At 38.6% G+C, this 14688-nt stretch overlaps 1 long non-coding RNA gene across 2 annotated transcripts in view; it reads right to left on the bottom strand.

Moving 5' to 3' along the window:
* Positions 1–14688, bottom strand: part of LOC128097750 (uncharacterized) — a 97758-nt gene that overhangs the window by 18644 nt on the left and 64426 nt on the right. For both annotated transcript variants that reach the window (XR_008213971.1, XR_008213969.1), the window contains exon 4: positions 7270–7560. This is a non-coding gene — a long non-coding RNA (uncharacterized LOC128097750). The remainder of the gene's footprint in view (positions 1–7269; positions 7561–14688) is intronic.

Genomic DNA, 14688 nt, shown 5'->3' with positions numbered 1-14688 from the left:
CTGATCTGAAAGAACAGCAGTGCTCTTAACCACTGAGCCATCTCTCCAGCCCCCTATATGTGAGATGCTCTTATGGCACAGATTGGGAAAAACCCGGGGAAGATCTCTAAGACCTTTCTGCAGGAAGAGATATGCACAGACTCACTGTATGCTGACCAGCTTCCTAACACTTAGTAAAGGAAGGAAATAAATTTCTGGGTTGATTTGGTCCATTTCATCCCAAAGGTTCACGTTTGTAACCACCTAACATCTTGTCTGCTAAGACATGGAGTCTATTCTTTGCTCATTTTAAGTGTAGAAATTATAGAAAATGTAGAGGAAAATGCAAATGGGAATTGTAAAGAAGCTTCATAAGCAATTTCCCCAAGCTCTTAACCTAGTTTAAACCTTATCTGACAAGCCAGACTAGCTTACAAGACATGAATGTAAATTCAGCATTGTGATACTGAGTGTTCTGTTATTGGGTATACACAGATTTAGGATTATTATTTCCTCATACTAAATCAGTCTCTTCACTATTACCTAGGGATCTTCCTTGTTTCTTTGTGTGTGTTCGTGTTCATGTATCTGTAGGTCTGTCTACATGTGCTTCTGTAAATGTGTAAGCATGGGACAGAAAGTCAACCTTGAGTGTTGTTTTTGAGAAGCCATTTACCTTTTTTTTTTCATTTTTCTTTATTAAGAAATTTTCTACTCACTCCACATACCACCCACAGATACCACCTCCTCCCACCCCCAAGCCCTCTCTCCCAAGCCACCCCACATCCCCATATCCCCCAAACCAAGGTCTCCCATGGGGAGTTAGTAGAGCTCGGCACGCTGAGCCTAGGCAGGTCCAAGCCCCTTCCCACTACACCAAGGCTACGCAAGGCGTCATACCACAGGCACCAGATTCCCAAAAGCCTGCCCATGCACCAGGGATGGATCCTGATCTCCCTGCCTTTTTTTTTTTAACACAGGCTATCTCACTGGCCTTCAACTTGCCAAGTAGGCTAGACTGGCTGCCCAGGAGCCCAGACATGCACCTGTCTCTGCTTCCCAGAACTGGGATTACAAACAACACACAAACATGGTCAGCTTTCTTATGGATTCTGGAGGTTGAACCCAGGTCCTCATTCTCACAAGCCAACTACTTTACTGATCGGAATGTTTCCTCAGCCATTCTTGTCTCTTTTCACTGTCTTTAAAGTCTATTTTACCTAATGTAAGTTTAGTATTCCTGCTTTCAATTTACATGAAATATTTCATTATATCCTTTCGATTTCAGCCTATATGTGTCTTAGGAGGTAAAGTATTTTTGGAAGCTACATGTAATTGGATTTTTTTTCAATCTAGTCAGTATCTATTTATCACTAAAATAGAGAATTTATCCACTCATATTCCAGTTATTGACAATTAAGATCTTACTATATTTGGTGTATACCTTACTTTCTACTTTTATTGTATTTCTTTTCTTTACTACAGTTCTTTTTTTGTGTAAATGGTTTACTCTCATAATACTTTGTGATATTTTGTTTAAGATTCTGGATGTCTGTTATAGATTTCACTTTGTAGTTACTTGAAATAAAATCTTTTTGATTGCAACAAGTTGTTTTGAAATAATAGCAACTTGACATGGTTGCAAAATAAGAAGTGCCTAACAGAAACCACAAGAAAAAGAAAATGCGTGCCAAAACAGCATGATTTTGGTTTTTTAGCTCTGTGCATACTCAACCAGCCCCACTGGCCATTTGACACACCTATAGACACTGGTGCTTCTGAAATGGGTCAAAACCTGAGCACACAACCTGCCAACCCTAGCAGAACACCAAGACCCACACTGCTCTGGACTCCCTGCTGCTGATTTGGATTATAGCCCACAACTGACTGTGCAACTGTCTACAAAGGCAATGCTAACTGGAATGGAAATCACACACAGACTGAAGCTATCTATCTTCCTCTGGCACTATTCTACAGGCTACACCCACAGGCAAACCTGGAGAAGGGAGCCTCTGGGATCTAACAAAAATTAGATTTCCCCATTCTAGCATTAAGGTCTAGGGCAAAGTTTTATGTTTATTATCCTGTCCTACCCACAAAGAAAGAGTCCCTGTCTCAGACTATTAACCACAACAACAGATCTGGTACTGAAATCCAAGACAGAGATTTAATGTCTTACTTTCCAAAGGGAATTTTTACTCTCTGCTCTAAAGCCCAAGGCTGGAGGAGGGGAGGTGTGTGCAACCAATCTCCTGGCCTAAGGCAGGCTCAGAGATTCATAGGAATAGGGGTTTTAGGCCTTTTCTCAGGACTTGGTTGAACTGTGTTTGGTCTGGTATTAGGTTTGAAGGATAAGGTCTGGATTTCATTCCTTCTCTCCACTCAGAAAGTATCTTTTTCCATACTTGACTACTTTGAGTTAGAAGATGCATAAAGCCAACTCTTCTTTCTTACCTTTTTGTTTGTATATAATAAAATCAAGTTTTATAGACTGTCACCTGGCCTCCTTAGTTTCTGTGAACTACTCTGATGTGAGAATAGCTAGTAGACCTCTGGTGTCCATAGGCAAGGATCACCAGAAGATTTCATTCCAAGGACATCATGCTCCATCCACCCAAGAGGAATAAAAATTTTAAGTGAAATTACTTAGTCAAGTTTTTAATCCTCAATCTAAAATACAGAGTCTTAGACTTTGATGCATCATCTTATGATTTCCCAAATCTGCAATGGCACAAAAGAGGCATGCATCCAGTAGGAACCTTCATTTGAGTTTGAATTTTGACTGTTTCTCAGGGTACAATGTGTGGTAGACTATTCTCTAATGATCCTTGGTGTTGGTTTCAAGCTAGACTTCCAATAATAAAAATAAACAACCAGTAATCTATGGTGACATTAAGACATGATATAAGTTAATTATATTAAATGCATTCTTAATTTATGATATTTTCATCTTACTATGGTTTCTGGAGATATAACCCCATTATCAATAAGAGTGCCTATAGTAACATTTATATGTTGTTAGTATATATTAAGCTCTTCTATGTGTAAAGGTATAATTTTAGCACTAACTAAGGATAACTGTGCCCATCAGCATCTTCTATCACACAATTAGTATAGAATTTTACCAAAACACCAATTTGGTAAAAGCATTTTATCCCCTTCTTGAACTCTATTGCATTGAGTATGTCCAAGGCTCATTTTCCCAATACTTTCCCCACCTATATTTCATTTTTGATGAACTGGTAGTTTATGTTGCTTTCCTACTGTTTCTTTTAAATATCCTGTGGGATTTAAAAAATAGATTTAAAACAGTTCTAACATGATTATACCACATGGTACTGGCATAAAAACAGATGGGTTGATCAATGGAATTAAATTGAAGATTCAGACATAAATCAACACACTGATGGATGCCTAATTTTTGATAAAGAAACCAGAAATTCACATTGGAAAAAAGAAAGCATCTTCAAAAATGGTGCTATATGTAGAAGAATGTAAATAGATCCATATTTATCACACTGAACAAAACTCAAGTCCAAATGGATAGATCAAAGACCTTAACATAAAGCCAGACACACTGAACCTGATAGAAGACAAAGTGGTGAGTAGCCTTGAAAACACTGGCACAGGATACTTTTGAATAGGACACCAATAGCACAGGCACTAAGATCAACAATTAATAAATGTGACCTCATGAAACTGAAAAGCTTCTATGAGGCAAAGGACACCTTCAATAGGATAAAATGGCAGCCTACATAATGGGAAAAGATCTTCACCAACTCCATATCTAACAGAAGGCTAATATCCAAAATATATAAAGAACTCAAGAAACTAGACATCAACAAACTAAATAATCCAATTTTAAAATGGGGTACAGATCTAAACAGAAAATTCTCAATAGAGGAATTGCAAATAGCTAAGAAACACTTGAAATGTTAAACATCTTTTGCCATCATGGAAATGCAAATCAAAACTACTTTGAGATTCCATCCATTGCTGATGGAACTGCAAACTTGTACAACCACTATGGAAATCAATATGGCAGTTCCTCAGGAAATTGTGAATCAATCTACCTCAAGACCCAGCTATACAACTCTTGGGCACATACCCAAAGAATGCTCAATCATACCACAAGGACATTTGCTCAACTATGTTCATTTTAACTTTATTTATAATAGCCAGAAACTGGCAACAACCTAGATGTTAATCAGTTGAAGAATGGATAAAGAAACTAGTACATTTGCACAGTGGAGTATTACTCAAATATTTTTTTTAAATGACATTGTGAAATTTGCAGGCAAATGTATGGAACTAGAAAAAAATCATCCTGAATGAGGTAACCCATACCTAGAAAGATACTTATAAGTGGGTGGCAAATGATAATCAAGCTACAATCCATAGACCCAGAGAGGTTAGGTAAAGAGGAGGACTCTAGGTGGGACTCATGGATCTCCCTGAAAGGGAAAATAGACTAGATTTTGTGGGTGGACTGTGAGTAGTTGGAAATGAGAGTGGGAGGGAGGGGAGGGAGGGAGAGAGTACAGAGAAAGATGGCTGGAATTTGAGGGACATTTGGGTCAATGTTAAAACCTAGTGTAGTGAAAATTACCTGGACTCTATAAGAGTGACTCTAGTGAGGACTCCTAGTAACGTAGGAGACAGAGTCTGAACTGGTCAATTTTTATAACCAGCTAAACCTTCCAGTAGTTGGCAGGGTTTGCATTCAGTCAAGTCATAGGCTGAGGGGGTCCCATGGAGATACCCAAACAAGCCAAGCTGATGCTAGGCAAAGGGTCACTCTCCAAAAACTGACAGAGGGGCACCATTGCTGAGGACAACATCCACACAGCTCATTGAAAGTAGAACAGTCAAGCAAGTGCCTGCGTGGAGCCTTCAAATCTATGTTTTAGGCTCTTTGAGGCAATAAGGTACTTATTATTCAGTCTACAGAAAGAGAAACCTGGACATAGACATAACCACAAAACATTCTACCTACCATCTGTCCTGCCTGCAAGAAGTGCTGGGGTAATGGTGGCACAGAACTCATGGGAGTGGCCAAGCAATATGTGGTTTAACTTAAGGTCCATGCAAGGAGAGGTAGCCCATATCCAACACTGCCTGGATGCCAAGAAACTGAAGACTGGATAGCCCAGAGATACAGGATAGAATCAAACATTACTAGTCTAAAAAAAGCCAAGAAATGATTCCCAATGATATTCTGCTATGTTCATAGATCAGTATTTTGTCCAGTCATCATCAGAAAGACTTCTTCCAGCAGCAGATGGTAGAGGGTGTGGAAACTGCCCACAGCCAGACATTATTCAGAGAGAGAATCTAAATTTAGGTCTCCATTGGGTTCCTGCCCTTGGAGATCAGGGAACCCCACAGAAGAGGGGGAGGAAAGACTGTAGGAGTCAGAGGGCATGGAGAACACCAAGGTCTACTGAATCATCTAAGCAGGGCACATAGGGCCACAAAAGACTGAAGTGGCAAGCATGGGGACTGCATGTGTCTGCGCCAGGACCTCTGCATATATGCTATGGTGGTCAGCTTGGTGTTTTTATGAAAGTCTTAAGAGAGGAAGCAGGTGTTTCTCTTACTCTGTTGCCTGCTCTTGGGACTCTTTTCCTCCTATTGGGTTGCCTTGTCCAGCCTCAAAATGAGGGCTTTTGCCTTCTCTTATTGTATCTCATTTTGCTATGTTTGGTTGCTGTCTCTTGGAGGCCTGCTCCTTTTTTAAGTGAAATGGAGGAGGAGTAGATTTGGGTGAGGGGGGAGATGTGATAAAGATGGGAGGAGAAACTGTGGCCTGGATTATTGTATGAGAGAAAAATCTATTTTCAATATAAGAAAAGTGAATTCTACCAAGCTTTATCAATGTTTGTGGAGTTTTTCATAATTGAGAGGGGAGCTTCAAGAATGGACCTCTGATACTAATTAACTACTTAGATTCTCAACTTTTATTGTAGATTTCTTGCTTCTCTGCACTGTTTTGATGAAATAACACTTATCTCATCTGAATGGGAAAGGGCTTTTCCTGACTCCTTCTGATACATCTGCATTAAATTTTCTTAAAGGTGATAAGAAAGAAAACTTAAGGTGTAATTAGCCTTTACTAAACACTTCTAAAAAATACCATCTTTAGCCTTTTCAATTAACTAAACATAAACAGACTTCTACCTAAGGAAAAATCATCATTTGTTGTATCAACTACATCTAATTTTTGAACTGCAGCAAAATCTCCCATACTTCACATAGATAGGAGGAAGGCTCCTGAAATTTTTGAAAGGTGTAATTCCCCTTAGAAGGATTTGTACACATAAAGCAATTAAACATGATTTCAACATCATTCTTGTGATTCTTTCACAAAAGGCTTTAATTACTATTTATATTCTGCTATTTATCTCAGAATAAATAAAGTTGTCCATAATTAGTATCGTAGCCTCTAACATCTGTCAAGCAAATATCATTCTTTCTGGGAGACATGAGATATCAGTACTTTAGGAAGCACTTGTTTTCCAGATAGGTCATTTGCACTTTGGAACAAGGGGAAAAAAAAAAAAACTTCATCAGCCCCACTCATTACTCTACTGATTTACTGCGTGTCCACCTTGATGGCTGGAAGAACGTTCTTCCTTCCCTCTTCTGCATGACTGGAGTATGGGTCACAGAATTTTGCTTTTAGGTACATGTCCTGGCTAAATCTGGCCATTTCCCAATCAGTTTTGTCACATCTGTCTTATGTCAAAATGATATACTTGAACACTAAGCTATAGCAAGGAAAATGTATTTTTTTATTGTTAGGTAGTTTTTCACAGGAGATGGGATCTGCCTCAGGCAGGCTGAGTGTGCATAATGGGTTCATTTCTGTCATCAACACAGGTACACACCCAGTGGACAAGAGTCAGCCCCAAACTGCCTGACCTCTTCATCCTGTGTGATTAAAGCAGCTTTTCAACAAATGTATTACATAAATAACCTTTTCATCGGAATGAGTTCCTCCCAGATTCTCAAGTTTAGATATTTATCTTAGAAGAGTCGTTAAAGGATGCCCTTGAATGAATGTCAAGTTTTGATCATCAAGTTTGTTAGCTGACTTAGGGGGAAAGTTGAGAGTTATAGCAAAATACATTTGAATTTAAACTAAGGAATGTCAAAGGGAAAAACACTAAATTAACAACTTGACAACACAGAAAGGAAAATAATATTTGCCAGCACCAAGTGTGGAGCATTGAAGATCTTTCAAATGACTGGCAGTCTAAAACAGACAACGTTCACACTTATGGTTACCTCAGAGAAAGGAGCGTCCCGACGCTGTGGATGGAGCTGAGTAGGGAGAGTGCTTGACGAGTGTACCCTGTGCTCCATGTTCAATGCCTGGAATCACAGCACTGAACAATTTAAAATTACCAAAAAAACTCAATGATTTCTTCAAAACCTTCTCCGAAGCTGTGACATGAGATCTCCAATGAGAGCCAACTCAAATATGATAAATATGCATGTGTAAATTTTATTTTTCTTACTCAGTACTTTTCTGCCCACACTGTTGGCAGTGCAGCATATTGTCCCAGGCATAACCTCCTAAAAAAGGAAAAAAAAAAGTGGAACCTTATCAGTTAGCCTATAAATTCAAAATTAATAGAAAAATGAATTATTCATCTGTATTTATAGCCTATGTATAAGTATCTGGCCTTTGCCGTCATAGTTGTTTTTCCTGTGTGAATTAATAATTGATAAGGAACTGGTCATTTTCAAATACAGAAAACCCTCTGCTCCTTTTTCCCTGACACCACTTTTTTCTAAATCCTGGTGTAGCTTACATCATCTCTAACCACCTGCAGCTATAGGACCTCAGAACACTTCATCTTCAACACTGTCAGGCCTCCAAGCTCTTAAGAGCCGAGAAGATGATAACGATTTGCTTTGGTGCAGTGTCCTCTGGACCAAAAGTGCTCCTCAGATGCAAGATTTATAAAAGCAGACACACTTGCTTTAGACATTTTCCTTAACACTGAAAATAAACGTTTTGTGACTATTTGTACTGCCGTATCGTTAAGAGCTTTGTACGCTGAGATAGCTCATCACCGTTTGATGTGGGATGACCCTTCTGTCCACTGTGAATATGTATTACTCTCATTGGTTAATAATGAAGCTGTTTGGCCTATGACAAGGCAGGATAAGGTTAGGTGGGACAATCAAACAGAGGACTCAGATAAAGAGGGGTGGAGTCAAGAGAAATGTTAGCAAGCTACCCAAGAAGCAAGATGTTAGAGGACCAGTAAAGCCACAAGCCACATGGCAATACATAGATTAAGAGAAATGAGTTATTTTAAATGTAAGAGCTAGTTAGTAATAAGCCTGAGCTATTAACCAAGCATTATGTAATTAATATAAGCTTTTGGGTTTATTTGGGTCCAGGCAGTCAGGACAGAAAAGTTCTGCCTCCATTTACAGCCATTAACACCATATTTCTTGGAACTAAAACCAAAGTTATGTAAAAATAATAAAATACTTGGAAAATTCTGTATCTGGTTAATTGTATCTGCTTCTATACCTTCTTTCTTTATTGTACATGGGCAATTCAAAGACAAAGAGCTGTCTTTTAAATGTACTTAGATTTATTTAATCTTGTATTTTTTCACCAATTAGTCATGATTATGAACAAGTGTAGATTACATTGGGTACTGACAGAATATCTGCAAATCAAAAATAATATAGGAATTAAATGGGATTATTATTAAACCTCAGATTAGGTTCTTTCTTTTCTTCTTTCCATTTCTACATTTGCCAGACTGGAATGCTAATCTGTAACATGAATCTTAAAAGGTCTTATTAATAAAAAACAAACCTGAAGCCAGATATTGGGGTGAATGCTGGAAGATCAGAGAAGCAGAACAAGCAACAGCTTCCTCACCTCACCAATTCCTCAGCTGATCCTGTTTCCTCAGACTGGAATCCTCTGAGTCCTCATCCAGAATGAATCTCAGCTGAACTGCTGCTAAAAGCTTAAAAGCTTAACCAGCTCTAGCTCCTGGTCCTCACGTCTTATATACCCTTCTGCTTCCTACTATCACTTCCTGAGATTAAAGGCATGTGTCACCATGCGTGGCTATTTCCAGTGTGACATTGAACTCACAGATATCCAGAGATCTCTGCCTTCGAAATATTAGGCTTAAAGGTGTGTGTGTGTGTGTGTGTGTGTGTGTGTGTGTGTGTGTGTGTGTGTGTGTCACCGTTTTCTGGTCTCTATATCTAGTGGCTGTTCTGTTTCTCTGACCCCAGATAAATTTATTAGGGTGCACAATATATTGGGGAAAACAATATCACCACACTCATCTGTTCTCAACAGTTATAAAAGATCATCTGTTACTTAAATTTCTCTTTTGTTTTGTTTGAGACAGAGTCTTCAAACTGGCCTAGAACTCACTATGAAGCTCAGGTTGGCCTTAAACTCCTTCCTGATTTTTCTGCCTCTACCTCCCAAGTGCTGGGAGTATAGGTGTGTACTAAGACATGAAGCTTTGAAATAGTTGAAAATATAGATATAGATCTATATTGAAGGAACTTTATAATGTAGTCTACACTTGCTATCATAACATGTATTCATCAGTTATTATTGAGAATACTCTCATCAGATTATGCAATATGTCTTCTCTGAATATTTATAACAGGATTTTTGTGTAATTTCTCTTCCAAAACTGATTCATTCCAAAAAAAAAAAAAGAACCACTGAAAAGGAGTTTAGATTTTTGATACTATGATATGTAGTGTTAATAGTAGTTCGTCTTGTATAAATATCTAGAGTCAAAATCATATCCATCCTTTTGCAAATATCTGTAAATTCTGCTGTGTGCCTTGGGTACTAATTTCACCTGCAAGTTTTTTTATTTCCAAATCTTACATCACATCTATTGAGCACCAACCTGTGTATTAAGTGTTCACTCTCACGAAGTGCAAGGCTCATCTGTGTTATGCAGGGACACTGACAGTTCACGACCAGGGGTGTGTATGTCATGTGCCAGATAAATTGATATGCTGGGTGTGGAGGCTTTTACATCATTGCCATCAGTAACACCATACTTGTTCTGGTTGCAAACTTCAGTGTATCCCCAAACAAAATTGTCTCTTCCCTCATATTCAAGAGTCAAAAAAGGAGATTTTATTAAATATCTAAATTCCGCATCAAAAAATGACTACAACTCATATTTAAGTATATGGAATGTGTGTATAAGAGAGAGAAGAATGACAGAGAGACACACATAGAACGAGAATGAGTTTTTAAAGTACAAATTCCATTCAGTGCTCCCTTGGGATTACAGCACCATAATAATCCAATAATGATTTGAAAAGAAGAAATTTGCAAAAAAAAACACTGCAGTATTGTTTTATATGTATGAATATAGAGATATACAATGAGCATTTTAAAGTTTCCATTTAGCATTTTAATAATTGATATCCTATTATCCAATTATATAGTCAAAGACTAAATAAACAAGGAACTTTCCTCTGAAATGGTTATCATTTAAGTTACAGATTCTAACTTGGAGTACCTGATGATACAGGTGCATTTATGTGATTTGATGCATGAAATTAAATAAAAATTCATTTTTAATCTTAAGTCAACATTTTAACCTTTAATTCTAGGCTTGCTGTTACTCACATATATGCTAATAAAAGAAAAATATTAATTGCGGCAAAGAAGTCTGTTAAGCCATTCATTTAGCTTAATAAGGTTTTATATTCATAATTATTAATTATCCATGCAAAGGGCTAATTTCTGGGAAAACATGTTCAGCAGCTTCAAATATTTGTTCATCCCCACAAGTATGCACTAAAGATGTCAGGAAACCTGCAGAAAAGAAAACTGAAGGTCATTTCTGTCACCAGTCTCAGAGCAACATGGAAGGAGAAAATTAATGCTGGTTCGGCCAAACAAAACTTTCTGGAATGGCAATTGTTTCTGTTCCCTCAAGACAACCCACAACTTATTCTTTGACAATGAAAATAATTCCTGAATAAGTTTATTATAAAATCCATATACTTTCCAAAGGGCGTAGTTCATACTAAATTTTATGGGTATTTGTTTGCAGGGTGCATTTAGAACTCCCATTCAGATGGACAGAAATGAATCTGCTTTGACCAAGTGAAAATTATCAATGCAATATTATTGAGCATCGTTGGGAGATGGGGATTCAGCTGCCCTGTAAACTCAGCTGAGAGACGGTGCTGTCCATGGTGATGCTGGTGAACGCCTCAAGGAATTACATGGGTAAGAAAGTTGATGAGGTGTTCATTCCTCTCTGGTTTTCAAAGTAATCGGATTTGCTATTTCAGTGTAGAAGAAAACCTCTGGGCCTTTTGGTATTTGCCTGAACTTTAAATACTAAATCTATCCTGCATTGCTGAGCCAGTCAGCTCAATCTATACTCTCAGAGTCATGTCCTTAATGGAACAATGAAAATATGGCATCTGTGATCAAGAAAACGTGAATGCCTGCTACTGCCCGCTTTCATCACATACGATAATGTTAAATTCACGGTTCTGAAATCATAATTTGCCATAGTCGATTGAGATTGTACTAAAGTTTGTAATGTTATGAACAATTCTCTTTTATTTTTTTAATTTTATTTTACAATACAATTCGGTTCTACATATCAGCCACGGATTCCCTTGTTCTCCCCCCTCCCGCCCCTCTCTCCTTTCCCCCAGCCCACCCCCCACTCCCACCTCCTCCAAGGCAAAGCCTCCCCCGAGGACTGCGATCAACCTGGTAGACTCAGTCCAGGCAGGTCCAGTCCCCTCCTCCCAGGCCGAGCCAAGCGACCCTGCATAAGCCCCAGGTTTCAAACAACCAACTCATGCAATGATCACAGGACCCGGTCCCACTGCCTGGGTGCCTCCCAAACAGATCAAGCCAATCAACTGTCTCACCCATTCAGAGGGCCTGATCCAGTTGGTGGCCCCTCAGCCATTGGTTCATAGTTCATGTGTTTCCATTCGTTTGGCTATTTGTCCCTGTGCTTTATCCAACCTTGGTCTCAACAATTCTCGCTCATATAAACCCTCTTCTTTCTCGCTAATTCGAGTCCTGGAGCTCCACCTGGGACCTAGCTGTGGATCTCTGCATCCATATCCCTCAGTCGTTGGATGGGGTATCTAGCATGACAATTAAGGTGTTTGGCCATCCCATCACCAGAGTAGGTCATTTCGGGCTGTCTCTCGACCATTGCCAGCAGTCTATTGTGTGGGTATCTTTGTGGATTTCTGTGGGCCTCTCTAGCACTTTGCTTCTTCCTATTCTCATGTGGTCTTCATTTGCCATGGTCTCCTATTCTTTGTTCTCCCTCTCTGTTCTTGATCCAGTTGGGATCTCCCGCTCCCCCAAGCTCTCTTTCCCTCGACCCTCGCCCTTCATTACACCCACTCATGTCCAGGCTGTTCATGTAGATCTCATCCATTTCTCCGTCATTGGGCGATCCCTGTGTCTTTTTTGGGGTCCTGTTTTCCAGGTAGCCTCCCTGGTGATGTGAGTAGCAGTCCAGTCATCCTTGTTCCACATCTAGTATCCTCCTATGAGTGAGTACATACCATGTTTGTCTTTCTGAATCTGGGTTACCTCACTCAGGATGATTTTTTTCTAGATCCATCCATTTGCCTGCAAACCTCATGATGTCATTGTTTTTCTCTGCTGAGTAGTATTCCATTGTGTATATGTACCACATTTTATTTATCCATTCATGAACAATTCTCTTAAACAGATCAATTATTTTAGCAGAATTACCAAGGCAAATTTTAGATGATTTAAAAATAAAACTCTTTTCAAACTTTCAAAACTGCATATGTTTACATGCTAGGTGCTAAACTGTCGATAATTAATTAGCTGATCTCACATAGTTATGGTGTTCACATACAGATAAATGCAGAATAATCACTAGGAACTATTGGAATGTTGACTTTTCTGTGTAAACATTATTACTAAAGCCAAAATTTTCAAAAAATGATTAAGTAAATTCAAAACATTTCCATAACAAGTTATAATTGCGCATTAGAACTAAAAACGTCAGACAAAAATTTCATAGATAAGTAAAAATCACTGATACTCAGTTCATATAAGTACAAATTAATAAGACATTTCTAAATGAACTTGAGTGCCTCATTACAAAAACAAGCTTCTCCATGCCCTTGTGACAGGTGATTTTTGGAAATTTCCCCTAAGAAAACACTTGAACAAAAGCAAGAAAACATTCCCACAAAGTGGTCAGTGCCATCTTCTCAACAGCAAAACAGAGGGAAAGGCTGAAAGGCTTACTAAATTATGATGCATTAATGTATGGATGTTGCACAGCTATGAACAATGATCATTATGAAGATAAAATATAGACAACTAATTGTAATACCATCTCAAGTGGCAAAACAGAAACTGAAGATTGTAGTTCATACTTCACATACACCGTAAAAGAAGCCATTTGTAAATAGCTGCATGGAAATAATAGGCAGAAACTGAAACTCCTGCTACTTTAGTATTGAGTATCTTTTGTTCATTTTTTAGTAGCAGTAAATATAGAAAGTATAACAATAAAAGTAAAAACACCATTATTATATCCAAAGTAAAAAGCCACATTGTCAGAAAAGCTGAAACAAATTTTAATTTTAGAATAGTTTCGCTTTCAGAGTAGTTTCAAGTTCACAGCAAAATTGAGCAGAGAGTGTGGAGTGCTCATCTGTGCCTGTCCACGTTCACATATACACCACCCTCTGATATCAGTATCACCAGGGCGGCTACTATTCTAACTGATGAACTTAGAGGGACACATCACCATCACCCAGGGGACATAGCGCAGTTAGGAATCACTCTCAGTTTTTCACATTCTGTAAATACAAGTACAGACAAATGGGCAATGTCATGTTTCCACTTATGGTGGATGGAATAGTTTCATGATGCTCCAAGTCTTCTTCCCACTATCTAGTCATCTTTCCCATTCCCAACCCTCAAAGTTATTGGTTTGCTGAAACCTTTACTATGTACAACTCAGAAGGATCTAAATGGGAAACATGTATAGAACAATTTTTTTAACTAAAAAAAAAAAACAGTAACAATAATACTAGTCTTCTTATTGTCTACTTGGTTGGTTGGTTGGGTTGTTTGTTTTTGTTTTTGTTTACTCTTTACAGAATTTCATGAGTTCTTTTCCTATTTTGGATAATTATTTTTTCCCTTTAAACTTGTTTGAGACAGGATCATGTGCCTTTGCTAAAACAATGTTCTGTGAACTAACAGTTTACAACATACCATTAATATGATTCCTATAAACTATTGTGTGCCAGGACCAGACACTTGTGTTCCCTGTGGGTTGAGGATTCTTTTCCTCTGTTCAGACAGAAAAATCTCAAATATCCGAAATGCAGCTCCTTCCTGCAAGCTGCTTAGAGCTTTTCGTGTCAGTGGCCCTGGACTCATCTCTAAGATGAAGTCCCTGCAGCCCAGCACCTGGCAACAAGTGTTAATAGTGTGTCAGCTTGTGGCAATGTGCAGAGGTTGTTTCATCTGCCCATATCAATAATTCTCTACACTTCCTCCACCCTCCTTTCACAACTCCTCACCTTTCACAATCTAACAGCCCCTTGTTGGTCACAGCCTCGGGTCTCCCTTGCCTCTTACCTGTGGCTCTTGGCAGCCTCCTGTCTTAGGAGCACTTCCGACTGCTGGGC

The sequence above is a fragment of the Peromyscus californicus genome, unplaced genomic scaffold (assembly GCF_007827085.1).
Source record: "Peromyscus californicus insignis strain IS unplaced genomic scaffold, ASM782708v3 Scaffold_5__1_contigs__length_169319896, whole genome shotgun sequence".
Classification (NCBI taxonomy): Eukaryota; Metazoa; Chordata; class Mammalia; order Rodentia; family Cricetidae; genus Peromyscus; species Peromyscus californicus.
This window is presented reverse-complemented; position numbering and strand designations above follow the sequence as displayed.